This window comes from Balaenoptera ricei, chromosome 6 (assembly GCF_028023285.1).
Source record: "Balaenoptera ricei isolate mBalRic1 chromosome 6, mBalRic1.hap2, whole genome shotgun sequence".
NCBI classification, from domain to species: Eukaryota; Metazoa; Chordata; class Mammalia; order Artiodactyla; family Balaenopteridae; genus Balaenoptera; species Balaenoptera ricei.
Window position 1 is genome coordinate 28,335,879 of NC_082644.1, and position 10,907 is coordinate 28,346,785.

At 44.5% G+C, this 10,907-nt stretch overlaps 1 pseudogene; it reads right to left on the reverse strand.

The window, feature by feature from the left end:
- Positions 1–8,016: 8,016 nt before the first annotated feature.
- Positions 8,017–10,369, reverse strand: LOC132366912 (nocturnin-like; annotated as a pseudogene).
- Between the last annotated feature and the right edge of the window lie 538 nt (positions 10,370–10,907).

Below are 10,907 nucleotides of genomic sequence, written 5' to 3' on the forward strand. Positions count from 1 at the left end.
CACCACACCCCTCCCTCCCAACCTGATAACACCTGGCAATTCAAATGAGCAAAATCGTTACTTTTGCAAAGCAATAAAGTAGGTACAAAGGATATCGGGATAAACAAGCTGTAGTCCCTGATGCCAGAATTGATGTGAAATAAGCACGAGGTGAATAAATATGGCAAAAGAAAAGTAATACTTGAGAAATAAAAATGAACAATCCTAGGAGTAGAAAAAGAAGGGCGTGTCTACACAATTTTAGTACAGAGTAAAAGGGATTTGAGTGAAGGTTTTCAAGTTGGGAAGGATTGTAATCGACAAATGGAAGGAAGGACGCTCCACACCCACCGAATGCAGCTGGCCCTGGCAAGAGGCAGTTGTTACTGGATCCTGGGTTTCCAGGGACCCATCGGCTACTTTGTGGTAGCAGCTCAGGTGTCTCATTCACTTCTCTGCCTCAACCTTTTCAGCCGCTCTGAGAGTTTTCCACAGACCAAATCCAGCTTTTATCTCTATTGTCACTGAGACCTGCAATGAAGGGCAAATGGAACCACCTCTCTCTCAGGTTCAGTAGGGCATCGTCCTTGTACAACTTTGTGGGGAAGAAGTGTTAAGCCTCTTGTTACACTTAGGCTTGGCACCGAAAGCCTCCCATCACACAAGCAGCATCACACAGTTGGCTAAGTTTTAACTTAACTAACCATCTGGGTTGAGGTCTGTTTGAGAACAGCAACTTTTCCTTAACTCAATCTAACAACTCCTTATTGAGAATCTGTTATAGGCCTGGCCCTCTGAGGAGATTAATCCCTGACCTAATGGCTCTCAGAGCCCAGAAGGGGGAGACATGTACAGAAAATTCAACTGTGGTCCACAATGGTAAGTGCAATCAACAAGACTGTCCATGGTACAAAGTCACTGCCTCGGGGATCAATGCGCTTGACGTAATGAGGTGAATGGTTAGGAAGGAGAGGGCCGTGTCCCTGACAAGGCCAAGTACATGGAAGAGATCGATACAGAATCATTGAAATGCTGCTCCTATTCTGCCCAAAACCACCCAGACTCAGAGCCAAACTTGAAATCGGTAAGCCTGGAGCTGGCACAAGCCTCAGACAGCCAAGGCACACTCTGCAGACCCTTCTTTGCAACCTCTTACCTGATGTGGTAGGATGGACCCTTCTTTGCAACCTCCTACCTGATGTGGGGCTTGGCTCTGTTGAGTCATCAACTCATTAGCAATAAATGTATTAACCTAGACCTGAAATAAACCAACATATATTTAAATGACTGAATTACCAGGAATCTCTGTCAAGAGAATTTCTGCTCCTTCTACCAATAGAGCTTCACACTTAGCAGAGTGTCTGCTTCCTTTCATACAAACCCTCCTTATCTGAGTCCAGTTTTTCTTATTATGATTTGACACTGTTCTTATCCCTCTTTATTCTGAAACTACACAGTCATATGATCTTTCTATTTATACCAAGTAAACGTAATTCTTTTAAACCTGAATCCAATATTCTTTATTAATTTGATTATGCAATATTTCAAACATCCCCCCAAAACAGATATGCATGTACTGATAATCTAGATTTATTTTAACAAGGTAAATATTTTGCCATATGTGCACCAGCTCTTTCTCTTAAATAAATGAAGTGGTGCAGATATAACAAACAGTCCCCTTCCCAACCCCCATGCTTCCAGTATTTCCGTGTCTTTTTCCTGCCCTGCAAATTTGGGGTCACCTTTGTTGCTCTCTTAGAGCACTGTGAGATTGTTGTGAATCTTTCAGTACAATATTAATTAGCCTTATTAATTAGTCTACTTGGTGTTCTAGGTTGGAAATGATCTAAGGAAGAACAAAGGTTCAAACGATTTGCTATGTCTATTTTATATTCATTTAAGGACCTACTGCTACCTATTTTTTCAAGGCGAAAGAAATCTATTAAATAGAATTATTTATACTAGAACTTATGTTTATTTCAAGTAATTTCTTTTCTTATTTTTCTCAAATATATTTTGCCAGTCCTTTCCTAGAAGAATGCCTTTTTCACACAAAGGGCCTGCATAGGAAGAAAAATGCACTTAAATTCTAAGTTTAATTCAATGCATTTTGAAGAACAATTTCCATCTTAAATTCATAAAGGATATAACTTCTGAATTAGAGTTCTGATGAGTTTTTAATATGAAGAATAAACTCCTAATGAATGCAGAGTATAGCGATTCAGGAAATATTATAGTTCTCAAAGATAGGACTAACTTTAACCACTTGATTGTTATTCACTGATAACAATGAGAAAATACCTGGGCTCCGCCCCCCTAGGTTGGTGACTATCAGGGAGAAAGAGGGTGTCTTGCAGTCAGAGGGCACTGGAGCAAGCTTCCTGAGGCCCTGTTACAGAGAGCATCACCTGTTCAGGCTAACACGTGCGTGGGATAAGCTGCATCCTAGAGCAGGCGGCACAGTCTCCTCTGATCCAGGCAGCTGGAGGATAGTTAAGGGGCAAAACAATTTCCCCCACAGATGGGACTTGGTTCATCCCAGTCAGTGCTTCTCACAATCTAGCTTGTACTGGAATCCCCTGCTCATCTTGTTAAAATGCAGATTCTATTCAATAGGTTGGGGTGGGGGCTGAGATTCCATATTTGTATCAAGATCCCGGGTGATGCTGCTGGTCCGTAGGTTACATGTTGAGTAGCAGGACTCATAGCAATCTAGGTCCTTTAATTCATAGAGAAAAAGGGAAGGCGAGGAGTAGAAAGGTAAGATGTATAAGAAGAGGAAAGCAGAGAAATAGAAAAGAAAGCAAAAGGTCATGGAGAGAGAGTGAAAGAGAGAGAGAGAGAGACAAAGAACAGGAAATTTGATAATATGGCCCTCCCAGCATCCCTCCCTTCTAAGTGCCCCCATTAGGGTGGACATCAAGTCTTTACATGGCCCCACCCCCCAATCCAGGGGCTTCGGTGCTAAGTGTAGGGTGGCCTGGGAGCCGTCCTGATCAGATCAGCTCTTCACAGGTGGTGAGATCTGAGACTCCCCTCAGCCAGAGCCAAGTAAGTCCGAGCATTTCCTCAGATTTTTGAACCAATAGAGGAAAATGAATGCCAGAAGCTAATCCACAGAAGGCACAGGGCAGGGCTGCCTCTTAGTTACAGCCATTCCAGAGACCCAGCTAAATCCTCCCCTTCTCCGTGTGCTCGGATTCCCAAACTACCTAGGCTGATTCAAGTGGATTTTCTAGAATTTGTAACAATACAGATAGAAGAGGGATATAGGGAAAAATGGAGAGAGAAGAGAGAAATAAGGAGAAAAGTATTTAATGAAAGGTGAAAAAATAGATAAGGAAAGAATAGAAGGATAGAGGAGAAGAGGGAGAAATAGTAAGGAGATGAGAATGAAGACAAAGTATTGATAAAATAGAAGAAAAAACACCCAGGAATTGCAGGAGGAAAGGTCCCCATGGCCAATAGGGACCCAGTGGTCCCTGGGCCAGATAAGCCTCAACAGAGGACACCATTGCAGTGGACACCATTAGGCACGGTCTCCCGAGAGGAGAGGTGGGTATTGGCCTGGCTCTCACTGAGTCAGCCCATTGTTCCCAAACAACTGGAACGGGGAGGGAGAAGAGACAGAGTCAGGGCAGGCAGGTGGTCTGGGAAGGACAAGGCTTGCTAGAGGGTCCCAAGAAGACCAAATAGGTGCCCAGGAGGGTGGCGATGGAGCTGCCCCAACACCCCTCTAGAATACTGCCAGCGCTCTAGGCTGCCCACTCACAGACCTCTCCTGCCCACCAGGGATGCTCACAGACCCAGACTCAGAGCAGGACAGTGGTTGGCGCCCACACCTCTCCCCAGCCCGGTCCAGAGGCCCCCAGGGAGCTCAGAGCTCACATTAGCTTGCAGGTAAGAATCCTGGTTCGCAAGGGCTGCCCCACAAAATTCTTGTAATGAATCTAAGAGTCACAGTAGATTGATGTAAGTGTTGGCTGACATATTCTCAGGGAAACAGTAGAAAATCAACATTAGTGAGCTCTGTCAGTGACCACTGATCTGCTGCACTGCTCACTGCAATGCTGTTCTATGATCCTCAGCGTCCTAAGACTCTGGCCACTTCCTGATTTAGTTGGGCTGAAGCTGCAAACTCATCTTCTAAGTCCTATGGACGTTTAGCACCAAGCTTGGTCAAGCCACCTGGTTTACTAAATGACCGATATAAACCATGATTGTTCACATCGTATAGGAAATGCACCCCTTCTAAACTTGTTCAAACAGTGATACTTCTTCCACTACATTTCAAGTGAGGACATTTACTCTGCACATCAAAAGAGTTTGTATGTCCTGAGATGTAGTGCATCCCTTGGTGAGAGATGGTGAGGCCTTTTCTGTCATGTAAGACACATGCCTATATTTCCATTTAAATAAAACCCTTTTGGAATGTATTTCACAGATCTGAGTATTTGTTTAATTTTTTTGGTTATTTTCACATAGAAATCCAGTTCAGCCATGGAAGCAGTCACTCATTAAGAAAAAATATTAAAGTGGAACATATCACCAGTGAAGAACATAATTTCTTTTTTTAAGAAAGTCAATTTGGATAACTAGCCTTCAGTAACTGGCCCTGCAGTCCTCAAATCTTTTAGTCAAAGACTTTGTGGCCAGCCATGTCTCAATTTCATAATTTTGAGAATTTAGAGAGGTGTACATTGCATTTCACATATTAATTAATATTCCATGGCAGACATGTCACAAAGCATATGGACAACTTGCCCAAAGTAACATAAGTAAAGATCTTCTGTCTTATTATCATCTCATGTCCATTTTCAGTAAGGAGTTAGGATAGACCTTTTTCTGAGAGTTTTCGGAATTTGGAAAGAGTTAACATGTATTAGCGGACAGAGTTAGCACAGACAGCAGATAGACCCAGAAGAACAAGAAAAGTCACTTAAAATAATTATGACAGGGAGAACATCCACAAAACTTTTAAGGCCAGAGAAGGAGTGCTTGATTTGGACTTTCTTATAAAAGTAGAAGGAGGCTTCCTGAGGAGAAAGCCAATACACAGTCTTTCTTGCTGGGGGTCAAGGTTACATCAGCGAGGCCACAAGCTGGGGACACTGCTGTGGGTGAGAGCTACACTAGTGATGGCGGGGCAACAGCCTCTCAGGGGGGACACCTGTGACACACCAACTGCGAGCAGGTGCTCAGATACCCCTGCAACATGACTTCATATGACTCTGGAAAACATCTTCAGATCCAATGAGAAATGTGTTTGCTAGGAAAGGATACCAAATGCAGAAAGAAAAAAAAAAATCAGAGACGTATAAATACAGTGGGGTGGGCAGAAAGGCCTCAAAGATGTCCAGGCCCTAAAGAAAGGGACTGTGAATATGTTACTTTGCATGGCAAAAGGGACTCTGCAGATGGGATTATGGTTAGGAAGACTGTCCTGGATTACCCAAGTCGATCCAGTCTAACCACATGAGCCCTTAAAGTAGAGGACTTTCTCCAGCTAGAAGAAGAGGAAATCAGAGAGGTGCAGCAGAAGGAGAACAAGAACAAAGAGCGATTTAAAGATGAAAGGGACTTGACCCGCTGCTGCAAGAACAGGCCACACAGAAAGCATAAGGGATGTGGGAAACCTCTAGGAGCAAAGACCAGCCCCCAGCTGGCAACCTACAGGAGATCAGTGTCTCAGTCCTACACCCACAAGGAAGTGCGTGAGTGTGTATGCAGAAGCATCAGGAGGGCAGTCCTGACTGCTGCCCTCTGAAAGGCCTGCTTGCAAGGCTGGCCCATTCCCAAGACTCTAATGAGAAAGGTGGCTTACTGTGCCTAATGTTTGCTCAAACACTGTGGTTCATACTCAGTACCTGCCTTCCTTCTGGGAGCCTGGGATTTTGTTACACGCAAGGCAGAGGGTGCCTACATGACCAGCCCCCAGTACATGAGCTCAGCTGGTTGGTAATATTCCATGTGGGTTTCTATAACTCACTGCTGGGCGATTAAGCTAGTCCCGTATGACTTCCCTGGGAGAGGACTCTAGAAACCTGCGCCTGATTTCCTCTGCGCTTCACCCCAAGCACCCTCTTCCTTTGCTCATTTTGCTCTGTGTCCTTTCACTCTGCTAAATCATAGCTGTATGACTACACACTGGTCCTGTGAATCCTCCCAGCAAATCATGGAACCTGGGGAAGGTTCTGGGAATCTCCAGACACCTTGAAGGACAAGTCTTCCCCAGAGCCTCCAGGAAAAATGCCTTAAGCAGAGAACCCAGCCAGGTCTACTGTACTTTAGACCTACAGAACTATGACATAATAACTCTGTCTTGTATTAAGTCACTAAATCCATGAAAATGTGTTAAAGCAGTGATAGGAAATTAAGTAAATGGCACCATGAATAAACATATTACTTTCACTAATGAAGAGTATATATCTCAAGGACATTTTTTAAAATCTTAAATTCATTCTCAAGTTAACATCAGCAATTCATATCTAAAACAACCACGTGAAGAAGGGGTAGAACCTCTGGTAAGGTGTATGGTTGATTTTTAAGAGCAGCTGACATTTTGTGAGAGGTCTGGAAAGCAGCCAAACCAGCCCAATCTTTTTAAAGAAACTGTGAGTATAATGTCAGAATCATCAACTAGTGTGATTTACTGCTGTCAATGCCAGTTGTGTACAGTCGGGCCCAGATTAGGAGATGAATTCACTTAACCCATGGTGGTGCACGCAGAAGATGTGAGGATGAGCCCTTTTCCTAAAGGAGCTCAAAATGTAAGAGAGGAGAAACACCTCCACTGGAGCTTCAAGGATCACTAAGTTGAGACCAAGGGCTACAGAGAAGCACAGAGCAGGGAGCTAAGGAAGGCATCCTGCCAGAACGTAGATTCCACTCATTCGTTTTAATTCAGCAAACATTTACCAACGTGCTCGGCCCCAGGCACCATGAAGTGCTGGGGACACAGGGAGGGATGCAAGCTCAGCAGGAGTGTAAGGCAGGCCACTTTACCCATGTTTATTGTGTGATAGGATGGATAGGATTGAGGGGTCCACTTCTGTCCTCACCTGCATGATCTAGGGTTAATAATGCCACTATATTCTTGACCCTACTTCCCCAAGGGTGCCTGACCTTTAAAGAAATCAGCAGAGGGTGATGCTTACATATGATTCCTCTCCAACCTGCTTAACTAAAAACAAGAATTGTTAGAGTTGCTCAATCAAATGGGATTGGAGCGGGGCGAAAATATGAACCTTAATTAATACAATGAAGAATAAGTAGGCATTAACTATTAGTTAACTAATTTTGAAAAATAATATTTAGTTTTGAACAAAAGTTCTCTATGTAAGTAGATGTTTCATTAAGCTTTAACTCACTTAAGCAATATTGACCTTAACCCTGCTTTGGACTTGGTGTTCTTAGAATAAGCACAACATTAATATCTGCTTCGGATCATACACATGGCAATTACTTGTTTGGAAACCTTAGGTCAGCCAGCCCTAAAAACACTCACATAGCCCTTCCCACTTTGTTCTTTTATCTAGTATTAGACAACTAACTAGTTTTTCTTGATTCAATTTGCATCAACATTTATTGACTAACTAATAAAAGCTCCAGGGATAAGAAATTAAGTAAAAAAAAAAAAAAAAAAAAAAAAAAGTTAAAAAAAAAAAAAGAAAAAAGAAATTAAGTAGACCACAATCTATTAAGTTATAGTAAGTTACAGAGTTCTAAGGAAATTCAAATGAGGGCAGTTTGTTACACAACGAATATTATCATTTTGTTGCCTGTTACTTTTATAGATAAGCTATGTGCTAAGACATAACGGCTTTTTAGCTGACAATTTTCTTCTTACTCTGACAATTAAGAAAAAAAATTTCTTAAGTTATACAACATTCTTAGCCTAAATTAAATGGAAGATACACTGTGTATTTTTTTTTTTTTTTAGCTTTAAAAGACCATTTATTTATTGATCTTAAATATTTACAACTCAGGGGTAAAATATCTATCCATTTATTACCAATGGGCTATATTTTTGGGGATTTTTTGTTAGGAAGGGGTTTCACCTGTTATCTTTACCACTTTTATTTCTGAGGGAAGAGAATTCCAGGTTATCTTTCTAACTCTATATTCTGCTTTCTAGTTGTTTTAAACCAGTCACCTGGCTATTTTAGTAAATCTCAAGGACAGCCTCATTAACAGGCTAGAAATAGTTTCCCATCTCTGAAAAGAAGGTCCCACTGACTTAGCCACTGCCACATATCAGCTCCTAAACAACCTATTGTGCAAAGCATATTCAATACATATAATGACACTTTTGAGTGACCGCAAATGTACACCGATAGCATTCCGATGGAAAACCAGAAATGGAATTTCTTCAAGAAACATAATAATGGGGGACACGGAGGCACAGCAAGGATTTGTGAAGAATGTATCAAGGAGAACTGATATTTCCACTTAAATAGCAAACAAAAACCCCTCCAGCCTAAACAGTTCCTTTGTACACTACTATTTTATTAGACCCCAAGTAAGAACATCTTTAACGCTTTAAGAAGATGACTACAAATTACTCTATAACTTATGTTTTGCATGGTTTTTAAATGTTCATAATGCTATAATTTATTTACTTAATTTTACACAAAGATATAAAAAAAATAAATATTGCCATGCATAACTTGTTGATATTTTTAAAAAACCACAAATAAATAACTTGAAATGTTGTCTAGAGAAATTGTTCCTGCATACTTGTTAATTACAGGGGACTCGAGCAACTCTATTTTAATACAGGATCCTCAAACTAAAAAAGCTTCCAAACAAAGCCAAGGATAATGCCCTTAAATGATCAAAATGTAATTATTAATGCTAAGGGAAAGAAAACAATACAAACCGAAACTGGAGTGCAAACACCTTTTTCGCTGTAGGTTTTAATGGAAAAGGTTTGTGAGCAAATGGGGCTCCTTCCCCAAGGGCATGCTGGAAACATGGAAGGTGAAGTGAGAGGAACTGGGGAGCCTTCCTCAGTCAACCTCTTATCTTATTTCAGCTTCCTGAAACGTCCCTGGTTAAGACTTGTGACTAAAGAGACACAGACAAGCATTTATATAAATGTCCATCAAGGTTCCTCGTTAAAGCTAAAGTCACACACTAGGGACAGGTGGTCTGAAGGGTAATTGAAGGACGGTAGTCGGTTGGGTCCAATCTGTTCCTCGGTGAGCAGAGCCAGGGCTGACCTCACGCTGAGCGCATGCTTGGAATACCAGATATAATCCAGAGTGTGCCGGCTCTCGCCCGAGGTCCGGATCTTCGAGGTCGTGTACGGAGGTTCCGACTGCCCGTCCGCGCTCAGCAGCTTGTAGGCGCTGTTCAGGTTGAGGCTGGAGGACGCGAAGTGTCTGTAGACCTCCTCTGTCGGCTCTGCGTTGAAGTCCCCACAAACGATAAGGGGAATCTTGGCTCCCTGGGTGATGTTCTGCAGGTTCTGGAGAAGGTCACAGCCTTGAGCTGATCGAAATCGCTCCCAGCCCGTGCGAGCCTTCAGGTGGGTGATGGCGATGCAGAACTGCCGGCTGGACTCCTTGCACTCTAGGGTCTGGGCAATGGCCACCTGGTTGGTTTTCAACGTCATGGCCGTCAGCCTGATGTTGGCACTGTTGACGAGCTTGAATCGGTTTTGGAGAAAAAACAAGGCACAGCCATCTGGTCCGTTGTTGTGTTCCATGTCCAGACAAGGTGACCAGGGCTTGGGGAAAAACGTGCCCTGATAGCCCAGTCTACCGAGGAGGGGGCGGAAGGTGTCAAAGTAGTGGTCCACCTCTTGCAGGCATAGTATGTCGGGCTGGTAGGCTAGGATTTCTTCCAGGATGAGACATTTCCTCTCTTCCCACTTGAGTGCTTCAAGAGGGCACTGTACAAAGTTGTCTTTGCCTTCTCCAAGAGCTTGGGCGAGGATGTTCCACTGCATGACCCGGATAGGCGCGTGGCTACTACTGGGGCCGTCGGCCCTCAGATCCACGAAACCCCTCTGGAAGCGGGGAGGCCGGGTGTGCAGGACGGCCCTGCACTCCTCAAGGAGCTCTTTAGGGTCAATGGGCTCCAGCTGTTCCGGGTCGGGCGCCACCAGATACTCCGGGTGCCGGGCGGCGGGGCTGCCGTCGAGGGTCTTGGTGAGAGCGCTGTAGAGCCTGCTCGTGCCGTTCGGGAGCACAACCTCGCGACGCCGCGGGCCGCCGAGGCCGCCGCCAGGAGCCGGGGGGAAGCAAGGCGCGGGGCGGCGGCGGGCGCGGGCGAGCGGCGGCGCGGCGGCGGGCCGGGGGGGGCGGCGCAGGCCGGGCGCGTCCCTCTGCAGCAGGGCGGAGCAGAGCCGCCGCGGGCTCTGATACATGCCGGCCGCCGCCGCCGCCGCCGCCGCCGCGGCCCCTGGCGCGCCCAACCCACCCGCGAGCCTCGCCGAGGCGGGCGAGTCGAGCAGACTGTCTGGAGCGTCCGAGCGGAGGCTCCCGGGCTCCTTCTCTTCCCGCCGCGGCCCGGGAGAAGGTGCTGGGCAGGCGAGCCCGAGACTGAGCGGCTGATGCTGCGGCTGCTGCGACGCGAAGACTACTGTGTATTTTTTATTGTGGTAAGATATACATAACAAAAAGTTTAGCATTTTAGCCACTTTTAAGTGTACAGTTCTGGACATTAACATTCACATTGTTGTGCAAACATCACCACCTTCCATCTCAAGAACTTTTTCATCTTCTCAAACTGAAACTTTGTCTCCATTAAAACACTTACAGTCCATTACTCCCTTCCCCTGGCTCTTGGCAACCATCTAAATTATATTTTTAAGAAGAAGAAAAAAGTAATTTCTTCTCCACCTGATGAATCTTCTTCAGGCCACACCCCATCAGCCAATTGCAAACCTGCTGCAGACCTTTACAACACTCTACTTTTAG